The 15733-nt window shown below is 38.5% G+C and overlaps 1 protein-coding gene across 2 annotated transcripts in view; it reads left to right on the forward strand.

The window, feature by feature from the left end:
- sema5ba (sema domain, seven thrombospondin repeats (type 1 and type 1-like), transmembrane domain (TM) and short cytoplasmic domain, (semaphorin) 5Ba) overlaps positions 1-15733 on the forward strand; it is a 202990-nt gene that overhangs the window by 30672 nt on the left and 156585 nt on the right. For both annotated transcript variants that reach the window (XM_007227920.4, XM_049484739.1), the window contains exon 2: positions 10456-10535. The gene's annotated coding sequence lies outside the window, so the exon portion shown is untranslated. The remainder of the gene's footprint in view (positions 1-10455; positions 10536-15733) is intronic.

Consider the following 15733-nt stretch of genomic DNA (forward strand, 5'->3'; position numbering starts at 1 on the left):
AACAGCAGTACTTGATAGCATCACCCTCTCAGGGGTGTGGAAAACTTGTTCTAAAAATGTAGGATGAACATTTTCACTTAAGCTCTTCCCCAACACATAAACCACATATTTGAAGTCTAAACAATTTTAAAACATAACTTACAGATATGTACTTTCTCCTCTGCTGATACTGCTGCAAGGTGCATTGAGGGTTATCAGGCTGTAAGAAGTCCGCACAAGTCCCTGGTATTTGTAGTGAACTTGGCTAACTTTAAATTTCTGATAGGAACAGAACTTGGGCTGCGATTGATGACGATTGATGATTGATGAGTCCACAAGAACACAGCTACAGACAAGAATGCAGATTGAGAATCAGCTCTGGACTATACAGCACTGTGAATAGAGATTCTCTATTGAAAGATAAATGTAGTCTAGGACTAGACTACATTTTAAGGACTAGACCCTGTCCTTTAAAAAGCAACCCTCTCTGACTCTCTGTTCTGCTGAAACATAAGAGGTTGAATTATCCACATATTTGTGCAGAGTCAATGCACAAAAACATAATTACAGTGGAAATTGGAACAGTTATATTCTAAAACAAGATAACAGATTGTGTTCCCCTGGAGGAACCACTCCAGTGACCTTGTCTGTAGCTCAAAAAAGAAGAGTTTAGTAGCTTTTTCAGACAGTATCACTCGCGGCATTTGAAAGACATAAGTTAAGTGACTTAGCACTGCATTATTTGTTTTCTCTAGTCCTTTAGAATTAGTTCATTGGAAGGAGCGATTTACACTGAATCATTAATTACAGTCATGTCCATCAGGACAGAGAGCACGTCCTGCTCCTTTGTGAATCATCTGACTGCCAGTAATTACTTATTGGATTGGCACTTCATTCAGTGGCTTCAATTCAATTTCATTGCTAAGTTTATTAGCCTTAGTATTCAAACTGGGAGAGTGTTTGGAGAGGTGCTCTTCTTCATAAAATGAGATTGGTGAATTATTGATTGCGGTAAGTGAGGGGAATAAGGAGAGTAGTAAGCTTAAGGCCTGGTCTTGTCTTCTTTTTGATTTCCTGATGTTTGATCTTGCATGACCTGGAGAGAGTAGGAGACCTTGAACTAGTGCTATGATTGAAGAAATCCTTCATTTCAAGATCTAAGGATTTCTATACTTTGACCATTAAAATGAGGGAATATTACCTGTCTATAATCTGTCATCTGCTATTCCTCTGAAACCAGTCAGTTTGACCTAGTTTACACCTGGTCACTTTATGCATCTTGAGTATTAGAATAAGCCTAAAATGCAAGTGTAAACTAGAGGTGGGACAAAATATCGAAATTGCAATATATATCATTTCATTTTCATTCATGTATCATTGTGTTACATTATCGATGCATGATCTCAAATAACAATATTTTTATTTGAAATATAGGCACTGTAAACTCTCTTAGACACATTTCTTAGAATAAACTCTTTCCAGTATAATTAAAACTATGGCTGCACCCAGATAATTTATTTAAAATGGCAGTGTTTCCTCTAACATTAGGATTTTTTTAAAGCAAGACAACATTAATTTTAATTGCTGTTTAATTTATTAAATGGTAGAATTGGTACAGTGATTAAAAATGCTACGAAAAAATATGTTCAATATTTAGTATTTGGTATTTAGTTTTTTTTTACAGTTTTTTTTCTAATGAAAATAATTTATTTGTTGCATTTTTAATTAAAATGTGCAAGAAAACATGCTTAGTATTCTGCCTTCTGACTAATTCATTTCAATGCTGTTTTTTGAATTCTATTTCACAAATAAATTGGATTTCAGTCTTAATAACCAAAAGCACATTTGACTACCAAGTGTAAATGCATTTGGTTAAAATCTAATCAGAATATAATATGGATAAATAAAGTGACCAGGTATAAACAGGGAGTGCCCACTGCTCACTAACACCTTTAAGTAGATGGTGTAGGAGGTGATCTATACTCTCTCTTTGTTGTCTTTGTACCGTATGAATGACCTACTTAAGAAAGCAACACGCAATTCAGACATCAAACATGCCCGACTGTTTCAGTAATAACAGTAATGTAACATTTAACAGCAGCAGCTTTAATCTGAGAGTAGTTATGCTAGCAGTTTGTGTGTTGTCAGAGTCCGTACACATCAAGCAGTGTATTGCTCAGTAGACTGTAAAATTTGTCTAGCCAGTACAAGACAAACCATCTCATTATTTTCTTTGATGTATGTCAGGGTGTCTGCTAAGTGTGTTTTTCTAGCAGTTGCTCTCTGTTCCATGTGTGTGAGATGATTGGCTAACCTTGGTGCCCTGTGCCACTGTGCCACTGCTTTATTAAACATTGATTAAAGGAGGGTGACCCGTACAGCTGAGGATGAGACACACTCTGCGCAAGCACTCGCTACATGGAATAACCGGTCCACAACATCTCCTCAGCTCTATGTATACGCTTCACTCCCACTCCATCTTTCTCCTTCACCATTCACTTAAGCTTGGCTGTGGGTCCAGCTTCATACTTCATATCACAAAACCCTCCAAACACCTTTCCATGTCAGTTTCATTTTATTGCAGCAGTAATTTAATATACCATATTTTTCACACTATAAGGCACATTGAAAATCGACCAGTCAGGTATTAAGGAGCAGTAAAGCCACTCCACTGAAGTGCAACGTTATACAGGAGCAACTTCTAGCTCTTTTGCTGCTTAAATTTCTAGCTCTTTTGCAGTTTTCAGGAGAGATATCTGTGAAGATTAACACCTAATGCTCGTTCGACTTAAAAATAAAAAATTTTCTTATAATTACAGTTTTGTTTACTTAACTTGGCTTTACTTTAGTTACTTAAGTTTTCAGAGTTATGTACTTTTCGCACTTTACTTGCAAATCTTGTAAAGTCTTGGAATGGAATAAACATGGAATAAAAAGCTTTCAGGAGGTTATTGTTTGGTATCAGTTAGCTACATTTTCACAGTCCACATTTCCAACCTTTTTTTAGACTAACAGGTAAAATATATTATATATTTAGACATTTAGTTGAGTTGAAATACATTGAACAGTTAGTTGTCTGTATATTTTTAAGTTGATTACTTTTTTGGGGGTAGCTTTTAAGCCATGTGTCATCTACTTTGGTTACTGTGGCCTCGTTCTGGGTTGAGTTTAATGCAATATCAGTAAAATACAGAGCAGCTCTGACAGAAATAGGACAGTGCTGTAAGTCAACAGACAGATCAGCCAGTCAGCAAATGTGTCTAGTAGTTTGGACACTTTCATTAAAAACGGGTGATTGAGGTTCTCATTTTGTTCAGCATGTCTGGTGTAACATGGCCTTTATGTTCTTTAGTAGGTGACAGGTTGATTTAACATATTTATTACTAAAGTAATTAGTTTAACAGTTATTGTTGGTATAATAAGTCTTGCGTTGAAGAGGGTAAAAATAATTGGGCTTGTTTACACATTAACAGGTGGTATCTGGATATATTTTGACCAGATTCTGTTTATACTTGTCATAAACATCCCAAAACTTGTTTAAAAGCAAACATGTAGATCATTTTTATCATGTTTCACTGCCTCTACCAGAGCTGTTGCAGTAATGCAAGCAAACCAATCAATTGCCTAGGGCACTGACCTGACCTGGAGGTCAAGAAAATGACTGATTATGAATTGAATTTGAAGGCAAACTGAATTTGAAGGCAAACTGAGCACCCCTTTAAATTATGTGATGGTCAATGCAGGAAAGTACAACAACATTGTTATCAGAATCCCTATCCCCTTCCCCATCAGAATCAGTGCCTCCCACTAGTTGCTGACAGTGGCCATTCAGTCAGGTTAGTCCTTCCTGCAGCCGGGAGAATATGGCAGGAGTTATCCACCAGGAAGCCAGAAAAGAAAAGAAAGAGAATTTTAATCATTGATAGTTAATTACTACACCAAATGTAACTAATAGTTACTAAACACAATTCATAGTTACTATGCAATCTGCACTATTTTTATATGTTGGTTGTTACTGGATGAAGGTGGGTTATTTTTTTATGCAAATCTTTAAATGGAGCAGCATGTTTTGGACACCTGTTGTATTATATGCATTGTTTTCCAGGCTGTGTATTTATTCTCCTCATTTTATTCTGACTGAACAACTGACAGGTGAAAGGGGTTAAGCTGTATAGACTTTCAGCTTCTGGGTTGACTTGTGACGTGTTAAGTATGAAAAACTGCATGTGTGCTCAAAAGTTGGTTGACCTTGTCCTCAGGGCATCCCAGCACTGTGTGAAGCATCTGAGCTTTGGAGGATATAAGAATTACCTCGGTTACCTCAAGTGCCTCCAGAGAGGGGGTCTCGCATGCAGGTTGATGGAATATTCCATTGGAAAAGAGAGGCTGATGGCACTTATGGAAATGTCAATGTGTCTGACGGCCTCTGTAGGTCTGCTCTGGCTCGCAGGGCTCTTTCAGCGGCGCTGCAGTTCCACCCTTCCCACATTCATCCAGGCCTGAGTGTTATTACGTCCACAGTGGGCGGCGTAATTACTGCAGCTCCGCTCAGTTTGGCTGCAGTCACACCGGGGATAGCGTGGCAGACACCCCGGCAGGTGGTCTTCCCGTCTCACAGAGAGCACTCTCAGCTTTTCACTCGCCGTCATTTGTTTTGTTCCTGCACGCCCAAGGTCCCGCTGGCTAACTCGAGGCTGAGAGAATAGAAACCCACCAGCTCCTGCACAGCCCAGACATTTACTGTCTCTTTTCTACAAATAATGCATTCTCAAAAAGTTTTTACACTTTAACTTTGCTGAAGTCACTTTTTATTATTAACTAAGAATCTGTCATCCGCTGATACCGGCACTGATATTAACCTTATTAAATTCAGTCAGGCATCGTCCAGGCATCATCCACGTTCAGTAGTACTTTTCTTTCCAATCTTAAAATATGCTTTATGGGTTCTGTATTATGGGTATTGGTTTAATGTAGGAATATGTTTATTTCTCAAGTACATAGGTAGGTAGGTAGTTAGATTATCTGCTATCATGTCTTTAATATTAATCTTTTTTATTGTAATGATGTACAAAATAAATTAAACAAAGAAATAAAGAAAACCCATTTAGAATTCAGAAAAAAAACAGATTTGGAATCTGAAATTTGAGCAGATGCATCTGTTTTTTTTTTTTTTTTTTTTTCCCTTACGAAGAAGGTGGTCATTTTGCAGATAACCAACTTTCATCATTCTCGCCGAAAAGCAGTGGCGGAGCTACATACTCATTTGGCCACAGTTATGCCTCTGCAGAGACAAATTAAAACCTGCAGATCAAACCGCAAGCTCTGCAGGCTATGCTGCTCGCCCCAGTCCCCCTCCTCCCCACCTGCTGTAGCATTTAGAATATTTAGCTGGCTAGAAGACTCCCTTAATGCTGTGCCCCAGGGATCTGGTTGAAGTCTGTAAGTAAATGTTTATCCCACAGTGAACACCTGGCTGTTTGGAGAACATGTCTGCAGAGCACAGCTCCTCTCGCATGTAGAAGCATGGCAGGGAGCGAGCTACGCAAACAGCACAGCCGTCATTTTATGTAAAGGGACACGAGGACGAGCTCGTCTGTCTTTTAAACACCGTTCCTTAATGAATCCTTTCAGGTGGGCTGATGTTACCCAGAGAAACACGGTTTCTGCTGCTTCCACATTTGCCAGGATTGTGTCACTGGCTTTCATTCAAAGACCGGAGAGCTTTCTAATGGCTTAGTGATTTAATTACTGCGTGCTGGCATGCCGTGGAGGACTATTCCAATGCAAAGGAGTGGAGTGGTGAACGTCACAGAGCTGCCATACGTGTCGTTTCGCTGCAAATCTGCTGCTTTCTCTTCTGGGACCTTAAATGGTCTTCTGAAACGAGTGTGAGGGGAATGAAAGGAACCATCAGCAGGTGGAAGTGAGGCAAATTAACTCCATGTAGATGTAGAATTAGGGTAGGAATGCTGCACCTAATTGGAGGCTTGCCTTTTGTTGTTTTTAGCAAAGATTTAGTGAGGCATATGTTTTAATGGGGGTTACTTAGTAGTTCTGTCTTTTAATATCATAATTTCATAACAATGTCTTTTCATTATGAAAATGCAGTCAGCACAGACTTAAACATTTAGTAACTTATATGCAAGTCTTTAGTCCTAATTCACTTCTGCAATTATATTTGTTTGGTAGTTGTAAAGGGCCCATGGAAAAAAACATTTTCTTTAATTTTCTGCAAATAAAACGAAAAGTTTGATATAGTATGTAACTAGGAATACACTGAAACAATAGTTTCATTCTTTCTTATACAGTAACAATTTCAGACACTCAATATCTGCCAATTTTGAGTATTTCTGTATAACCAAAAAGGGTTAGAAAACAAGCTAATTTCAAAACTCCTGAACTGTTGCATAACAGTCTTGAATTATCATATTATAAATTCTCCCCCCGGATTGTACATACACTAAGCCCACTAGCAAAAGCCATTGTGAAGACACAGACATTACGATATTTCATTGTTTTGTGATATACATTGAAATATGTAAAATGTACAGGATTTCTTTTACCAGATTTCACCAGAAGTAAGTGCTGTCCTGATATTAATAACTTGTAATATTAAAATCTGTTTGGAAACACACTGCCCTGCATCATTAAGTGGATTCCCTGCTTTATTATGGACAATAATTACAATGTTTTTGCTACAGTGCTTAAAACTAAACTATGCTTCGATATATTGTGCAGGTACCTGATGGTGATGTAGTGTAGGTAGTGATGTAAACCAACCAACCTGTGCAGAGTACTTCAGTTTTTTCATGTTCCCACCCAAAAGGGATTTTTTTGTTAATTTGTCTGTAAAATAACAGGTTTGTAAATAGGCTTGTAAAACTACATCTGAGCATTTTGACTTCAATTAAATCCATACAAATGAAGAGAAATATGGTACTATTTGGCATTTACATAACAAATCATTGAACAGAAATGTTCTAATACGATAATATAAGAATAAAATCTATTTTTTTTTATTTAGAATGATGGTGGATTTGAACATTTTCCCTCACAGATTTGCAGCATTAATGGAGCCAGTTATCGGTCTGTCATTGTATTTACTGGTGCTAGATGTATCTCTACTGCTGGTTTCAGTAGCAGGACTGCTGGCTAAGCTGTGGTGACCTTTTAAAGCAGCGACTCTCTGTTGTTAATGGATTTATTGAACGCAGACTTGGCTCTCCAGCCAGTCAGATCGTCAGAGTAGGGGTTCCTTCAAGAGCCTCATTATTTACTCCTTAATTACTCCGGCCTGGTCTCTCTCCCGGCTTTGCACTTCAACACACAGAACTGACCTGGGCTGAGTCCATAGAGACGAGGGGAACTTGCAGGTTGAAGACCATGAGAGCTCCTAGAAGAGCACTAGCAGCTCCAGAAGCCTTCAGTTCTGCCTTATGCTAATGAATTACTGGACTCCAGAGTGCTGCCTCCATCATCTGTGTAATCGGAGGGGTGCTGTTAAGTGTAAACAGCAATTGTGTTGATGGATAATATCCTGTCAGAGTGAAGGACAGACTTTGAATGCCTCTGAGGTTGCACACTTAATCATAGAGTCACAGAGATCTCATGGGTAATTGTTTTTTAGTATTTATAAAGGACTGATTGCTAGACTAATTATAATAATAATACCTAGATGTGCTGTATATTATTACTATATGTGTTGGATAACTGGTGTTTTAAATACATCTGTTCATCTGATATACAGCTATGGAAAAAAATTAAGAGAGCACTTAAGATTCTGAATCAGTTTCACTGATTTTGCTATTTATAGGTTAATGTTTGAGTAAAATTAACATTGTTGTTTTATTCTATAAAATACAGACAAAATTTCTCCCAAATTCCCAAAGAAAACAAGTTTATAAGTTTTAAGAATTCACGAATCAATATTTGTTGGAAATAATCATTTTTCATGCATCTTGGCATGTTCTTCTTCACCAGTCTTACACACTGCTTTTGTATAACTTTATGCCACTCCTGCTGCAAAAATCCAAGCAGTTCAGCTGATGATCTGATGATCAATTAAATAAGAATATAACAAAGTAAGAATTTCAATCGATGTACAGTACCAGTCAAAAGTGTGGACAACTTACATTCATTGTTTTTTTGATAATTGTAAAAATCTTACTACTTTGTAGATTAATACTAAAGTCATCGAAACTATAAAGAAAAACACATGGAATTATTTAGTAAACATTAAGGTTTTTGCTAAAGATAGCACATCTTGCTTAGATGGCAGCTTTACATGTCTGATTTTTTTAGTTAAGAGCTGTGCTGAGTTAATTACTTGAATTTCTTGCCTCTTAATGTTTGAGAGCATCAGTTGTAAATTTGTGAAGAGGTAGAGTTGGAATACCGTAAAAAGCCCTATTTGAGTAATGTTCTAATACATATTAGGAGAAATAATAAGTGGTCAACATTGTCAAAAATATCAATGCATCTACCCAGTTCAGTGTGTTTTTTTCCACACAAATGAAACACCTGTGTCACATATGACATAAAAGATGGGATTTGGGCCACTCTTACCTGCTGTGTGAACGTAGAATAAATGCTTTTTTTTATTTTTAACTTTCTTTGCCTTGCCTCCTCTGTTGCTTCTTTAAGTACGTAATGTACTAAGTATAATACACCATCAGGCCTATTGTTATCTCATTATGTTTCAATGCATGCTAACTCTGTGCCGTTCCACAAAAAGAGAAAAGAAAACGTAGAGAATGGGCTAATTAGAGAGGTCATACGGCAGCTCCGAGAACAATTAAATGGGGGTTGTCATAGAAACAAAGACCCACGCTTTTGATTTGCTGTGTTTGGCACAATGTCCTGTTTTTTTTTTTTTTTTTTGGTTTCTTTTTTTCCATCACCGATTTCATGAAAAGTTTGAGATGAATGCAGATATTGCTTTTCGCTTTCCTCCTGCATGCAAATTGGAGATGTTAGAGGCTGTTACTATGGTATCACAGAACACATGCAGATGCTGCTCTCAGTCAAGTGCGCTTCCCAAAACTGCAGCTTTTCTTTCTCAGTGAGTCTTAGACAATCATTTGTTCCTCCCCTCCCTCTGTCTCTGTCACTGTTAATTAAGAAAGGTTGAGACATTGAGATCTTAGAGCAACTTTTGCTGCTTTAAGACCACATCTTTTGCAGGGATGTTCATGCATTTTTCACCAAGACAATGCAAAACCACATGCTGCACACTTTACAGAAGCATGACTGTAGAAAAACAGGGTATGGATTGTGACTAAGGGCATTTTCACGACTTAGGCACTATTAGGTTAAATTAAATTGAACTCGGTTGGTTCGGTTCTTTTGAGCAGGTGTGAAATCAGTAATCTTATTCAAGTTTGGGCCAAAACAAACAACCATACAGAGATCCATGAAAGGAGGTAGTATTGACACAGTTTTAAACAATTTCTGGAGCAGTTTGTTTGTAGTGAGAATGAGATCCAATCTTGAACTTTTCTTTCAAATATACTCATTTAATTTGAGCTAAACTGATGTTCAGGTACAGTTTAACTTGATTTATTAGCCAGATAATGAAATACCATAGCTCTGAACAAATGCTGCATCCTCTGCTGCTGCTTTACGCTAAGATGTTTACACACTGAATGCCATATGTGCAGTGTTCACTGCTCGCAGACATGCAACTCTATTTACAACTCAGACATCTCATCGACCCAAACACTGTGTTTGAAAGAAATTCGCAAATTTGCCACGTTCACTGTTTAATTCACACTGCACAAATATACACGCACTGCTCTAGAACACAGAACTTATATATTTAGCTACATTTACATTCTTGCTCTTGCGCCAGATAGCTTTGACCAATCAGTGGAGACGATGTGCTTGCGTGGTTTGTTGGGGTGCATTTTGGTGTGTTTTACGTTTGTGTCTAGTGATATACAAACCTAATAGAGAATGTGTGGCGAAATTTTAAATGAAAAATTTGACGATGCCCACATACTGGTGCACACCTTAAAAAAATATGTTTTTTGAAGGACGAATGGAACAAAATAACATATGAAACTTGAAGCTTCAGAGCTTGGTGTCCTCTGTGCAAAAATGCCTGTTAAGTGTTGTGATAAGCAATAGCAGTATAACACCATGGAATATTCTTTTGCATCCTAATATTTTTTTAAACAAAATGAGCAGACAAAACATTATAAAATATCTTGGGTTCATACCGTCTGCAAGCATATAAAAGTCTTAGGAAGTCTTAGTAAAATAATTTGTTGTGGAAGATTTTGTTTTTCCCTCTCTTTCTCAGAACCTTCCCCACATCTCCAATACAGCAGCTCTCTCTCCACATGCCTCCGTCTCTCCACTCGCTTTGAGAAAGTTAGCGGTTTGTTTACGAGAATGGGACAACTCTTTGTGGCTCACCACTTCACCAATAAAAAGGTCTCATGCACTTCCTTTCTCTCTTTCTTTTCTCCCCAGAGGCTACAAAAGGATTGCCATCTGTTTCTGCAGCAACTCTGCACCCTGAAGAATGACATGCCCGTGATGCCTGTCTGGAAGTAGGTCTCTCTGCATTTCATACTCCCTGCTGTGTGTCGTTACCTCCTTCACTTACTGCATGACATGACCTCTGCTGATGTTATGTCCTTTGCTGTTGTCTATTTGCCCATCATCTCACAGAAATTTTGCTATTCTTCTTCTTGATGTCAAAAGTTGGCCATTCAGACAGAGTAGCGTTGTCGAGAATTAAATAATTATCGTATTTTAATGCCACATATCGACACCTTGCTAAAATAATAGCAATCATATAAATATAATAATAATATAATAATAATAATAATATTTAAAATCACCCTGGGTTCTTCAGTGTATCACTGTTGGGCGACATTAGATGCTGCTGCCCCTAGCCTTAGTGGAAATCTGGACAGCTAAGCTTACTGTAAATAAACTTGCTTTAAGTGCTTTACTCACCCAAATAAACGGTTTTCAGGAGAGAAATCTGTGTAGATTAACATCCAGCACTCGTTTGACTTTAAAAGAAAAGTTTTTTTTGTTGTTGAAGAATTACAGTTTTGTTTACTTAGCGAGACCTGCTGAATTAGATGGAAAACATGGCGACACCCCTGTTCCTTACTAGTGTCACATAATTCATCCTTTAACCCGGTGCACCTTATAGTTTGAAAAATACAATACAATGTACAATACTGTAAACACAGTATTCATAGCCTATAGCCATGTTGATAGTTTTCTCCATGTTGCCCATTTTAATGAGGAGAATAGTTATAGAGAGAGTGAAGGTACAGGACGGAAGTTAGCTTCTTATTGCATCAGTGACCAGAACAATCAGCTTTCTTTAATACCCGAGTTTTGTTAAAGAAATGTGCAGAGTGGGAGAGCTGAGTCCAGCACAGGTTTAGCTGATTTCCCTGCTGTGTCAGACCTGTTAACCTGGCAATTAATAAGTGAGCTTAATTAAATGTGCTACAGCAGGAAAACGCAGGAGAACTGTGTGTAAATCCAGCACTTCAGGACAAGAATTGCTAAACCTTTGCAGTAGCTTTTATGATGCCCTGTTAGTAAGTAATTAGTAGTTACAACATTAAACTACACTACACAATAATACTGCAGTAAAGTACAGATAAAACTTTTAGTACTTAAGTACAGTAGTGAAGTAAAAAATAATACTCCAGTACAGATACAGCATTTTAGTACTTAAGTACAGTAGTGAAGTAATTATACTCTAGTAAGATACAGATACAGCATTTTACTATTTAAGTACAGTAGTGAAGTAAAATAATACTCCAGTTATTGCCTGTGCTTCTGCAGCCTGTGCTTCTGCAGTTTCCTAGACAAACACTAAAGTCAGCATGGCAGACCACCATCTGCCTTGAAGCTCAGAGAAAGTTTGAGAGAAGCTGTTCTCCGTTGTTGGAAACTCTTTAGCCCTTTAGTCCCCTCACCTCTCTGTCTTTTTCTCTCGCTTGCTCTGAGTTTAGATTTTGCTTTTATGTGAAATCCTTTTATAATGGCGTCTCGCAAAATGAATGTTTTGAAAAGGAGAAGTTGAGTGGAGAGCGGGAAAGTGCTGAAAACGTCATTGCGACTGTTAATGGTGAAACACAGCCTGAAGCTTTTTCCCCTCCACAAAGAGCAGTAATTTCAGGAGCTGTGGGAGTCTGCCTAACATGCTGCTATGTTTAATTGGCTGTTTGTGGGCTTATCAAAGCTTGAGCACTGATATGTAACCGTCTGATACAGTAGCTACACAACTTTGCTGTTTTATATTGAGTTTTCTAAGGTGCTGACCTGTGTATAAAGTTTACTGCAAAATCATGTAACATAGTACTAAGTACTACATCGCACTAGAGTTTTTGTAATGGTGGAGAAGGCTGATATAGCTTTACAGGAGCCACCTTGAAAGCCTGGATGGAAGTGTAGCATCCTCTGGGGCTGCCTTTTTTTCTTTAGAGAAGAGAACAGGGCTTGTCTGAGAATTTGAGATAACGAAGAGTACACACACACATACACACACACAGAGTACCTGGAGTTCCAGAGCTGACTCTGAATTTCTTCTCTACCCGTTATGTGACGGGCAGGCCAGGCCAGGCCATGCCAGGCCTTTAACCTGCTTAGCATACTTCCCCAAGCACTAACCTCCCCGCTGCCACAAGCCTCACCAGTGCCAGTTCCCCTCATTAAACTCCACTGTACCTTATCCCAGAACCCGATTCCGTCTGTGACCCAAATGTTCCCTAAATTACATCAGCGTTGCAACGAGTTTGTGGTCCCGCTCACTCGCCTCTCACGAAGAAGCTCCATTCTGTTTGTTTTTGTGGTGTCCTGTTCCCTGTATACCCAGGCCAAGACTCTGCCATCTTGTTTTCCCTTTCTCGTCCCGTTGTTTGCAGATATTGGATTTAGGATGACAATGAGCCGGAAGAAAACAAGCCCTTTTAAAATATGAATGGAGTAGGACCTAGAAAGGGACTCCTCATCTATAAGGGTGCTTTAAGGCTCTGTTTCACCCCAAGCCAAATTAAAGGCATGCCATTATCCCTGGCAAATTACCACGCAGCCTTTGTGGTCCAGCCATGGTACATTAGTGTGCCTTAAGATGTGGCCTAGCTGTGCCCATTCACCCAACAAAGAGAGGGTCCGCTGGCAGATCCTTGGCTGGTCACACAGAGGAGCCATTCAGACCAGGCCGAGGGGGCCGTACGGCTAGAGAGCCATACCACACGGGAGCCAAGACATACTTTTAACCTAGTTTTGGTGCAGGAACAACATCTACAGATGCTAACCAATTAAGAGGTTTCATCAGAGGTTTCAACCGTTCAGGTGATGTGATGGACTCCCCAACAGAGTCTGGAACTGACCTCCACTGTGGAAGAAATTACAGAAATTACGTGTGGGCTTCTGCTCAGATAAAGTGCATGTGGTGCCTGTGGTACTTTTGTACACACTCTAGTCGACAGCTTCTGACAAATCCGAGTGTTTTACTGTTCCAAAGCAAATGTTATTTTATTAAGGACAAAGATCCGATAAAAATGAACAGCAGTAAACATGAGAGGTCAAGCAAAGCAGAGGCAACGGAGTCAAATAAAACAAAACACCATAAAGCAGTCAAAACTGCAGCCGTACAACCGGCATTTACTACCCTACCACTGTTTCCTGGACATTTTATGACACAATAAACATAACCCTCATACATATTATGCATAATAAGCCATGAAAATAAAAAATAAGATCCGCATATCCACTAGCTTTGGGAAAACACAACCCCCAAAAGTAGATTCATATAGAAATATTTACTTAAAATATTTAAGTAGTGTTTTCACTTTAATATTCAATTGTTTATTCGAAAGGGGTGGGGCTATGTTTTTGTGTGTGCTCCTTTAAAATACTTTTTTGAAAAATTTTATAACTTTTTAAATGTTTTTTTTACTTCCACTGCACATTTTAATGCTTTCCCTGCTCACAACACACCTGACTAAACTAATCAGCTCATTAACAAGCACGTTTACAGTTGCAAGGGATGTGTAAAGCAGGGAATTCACTAAAATATGCAGAGCAGGGAGCCTCCAGGACCAGGGATGAGAAACACTGCTGTAAAACATCTTACAAATCTTTGAGAATTAGTCTTAATGATGTTTCCCATAGGCCATGCATTTATAGGAGAGCATACTACTGTAGATCTTTAGTTGTGAAACTGTGAATAACTGTCTGAATAATGCATTAATAAACTTGTCACTAGCAGAGCTGGCCAGCATGAGGAGGGTCTAGCTCAGACCTAATTTCCGTAAAGGTTCTAGAGCATTGATGTTTGGAGTGTGCAGCATTTGTAATAACACTGGTCAAGAGCTCAAACAGGTGAATAATACATATCTTGTTATAACTTATCATATTTTGTTGATCATCTTGATCATCCTCTTTTTACCTCCTTTGGTCCAAAGCAATCACCATAAATACATGGACACTTTTGTATGAATACCTTTCATTCACCACAGACCCTCTCCCTTTTTCCAAAAACTAGTGTCTCAGTCCACCTTCATTGAGTTTGTCCTATAGATACCAGCTGTTCATTCATTTTAGCACCAATCGACTTACATTTTAAGCTTAGCACTGTTTGTTGCTGAGACAAACCAAAGCTACTATGATTCAGTTTACGCCATATGCCAAACGTCGTGAAACGCCAACCAATATCTGTGATAGAGTCTCTCTTTTAGAGGTGTTCCACTGTCTTTCTACAGTGACTTTTTCTACAGTCATTGGTCCAAATAATCTATTTCAGCATATCATCAAAATAAATCAGTCTTAAATAACTGCTCTGCCTACAGGGTTGGCTTGATGTGTTCAGAAAAGACGACAAACAGTAGAGAGCATGTGATTTCTCCAGCTGTGACCCATCATTTCAAGGGTGTATTGAAGAGTGAGTTTTTAGATTTGGCTATTCTTTGGCAAAATTGCTAGATATTTCATTTTCCCTGGTCTGTCACCTTCAGTTGACTTGCGTAGACTACCTTACAATCTTAAAACTCCACCTACAATCACTGGTTTCAGTTTGGACAGCGAAAATGTCTCTACAGCAACTTTCTGCAATGCAGCAATTCCTCCCTGGAATGACTATCTTTGTACAGAACGGACAAAGGCATTTTCTGCTGTAGCCGAGTCCGAGTCCGCTGACAGTACCTGGATAACATGTTTCTTCTTTTACTTGGTAGAAAAGAGTGGCTTGTACTTACTTTTATGTTTTGTGGCTTGTTTAATATTTCTTAGAAAAAAGAAAACAGATAAAAATTTTACTTGTGCTTGGTTTAAGTGTCACACAGGCCAGACACGAGGCAGACACATGCAGATAACTCTACACAAAGTTTATTATCAAAGGGGTTAAGCTTACAAGAGTAATGAGGGAAGCGCATTGTCAGTAACAATAGGGCAGTGAGAATACAGCACATACCAGAGAGACAAGTGAAGCAGGCCTGGATCCTACACAGGAAATCCAACACAGCAAAATGGAAAGGCAAAGGAGGAGTCAAAAATACAGAAAAATGTTTGCAAGTATACAAACAATAAATTGGGCAAGGCAATAACACGATAGTTGGTAAAACAAAAAGGCAGAAATACAAACAAAAAGCTCAATTCAATACTCGTCAACGAGAAGAGCAAACAGAGTAGTATATATACACAAGAGTTTAGGTGAGAAGAATCAGAAGCTTGGAGAGCGGGAACATTGTACAGCACATCTTAGACTACGTTC

Source organism: Astyanax mexicanus, chromosome 11, assembly GCF_023375975.1.
Source record: "Astyanax mexicanus isolate ESR-SI-001 chromosome 11, AstMex3_surface, whole genome shotgun sequence".
Taxonomy (NCBI): Eukaryota; Metazoa; Chordata; class Actinopteri; order Characiformes; family Acestrorhamphidae; genus Astyanax; species Astyanax mexicanus.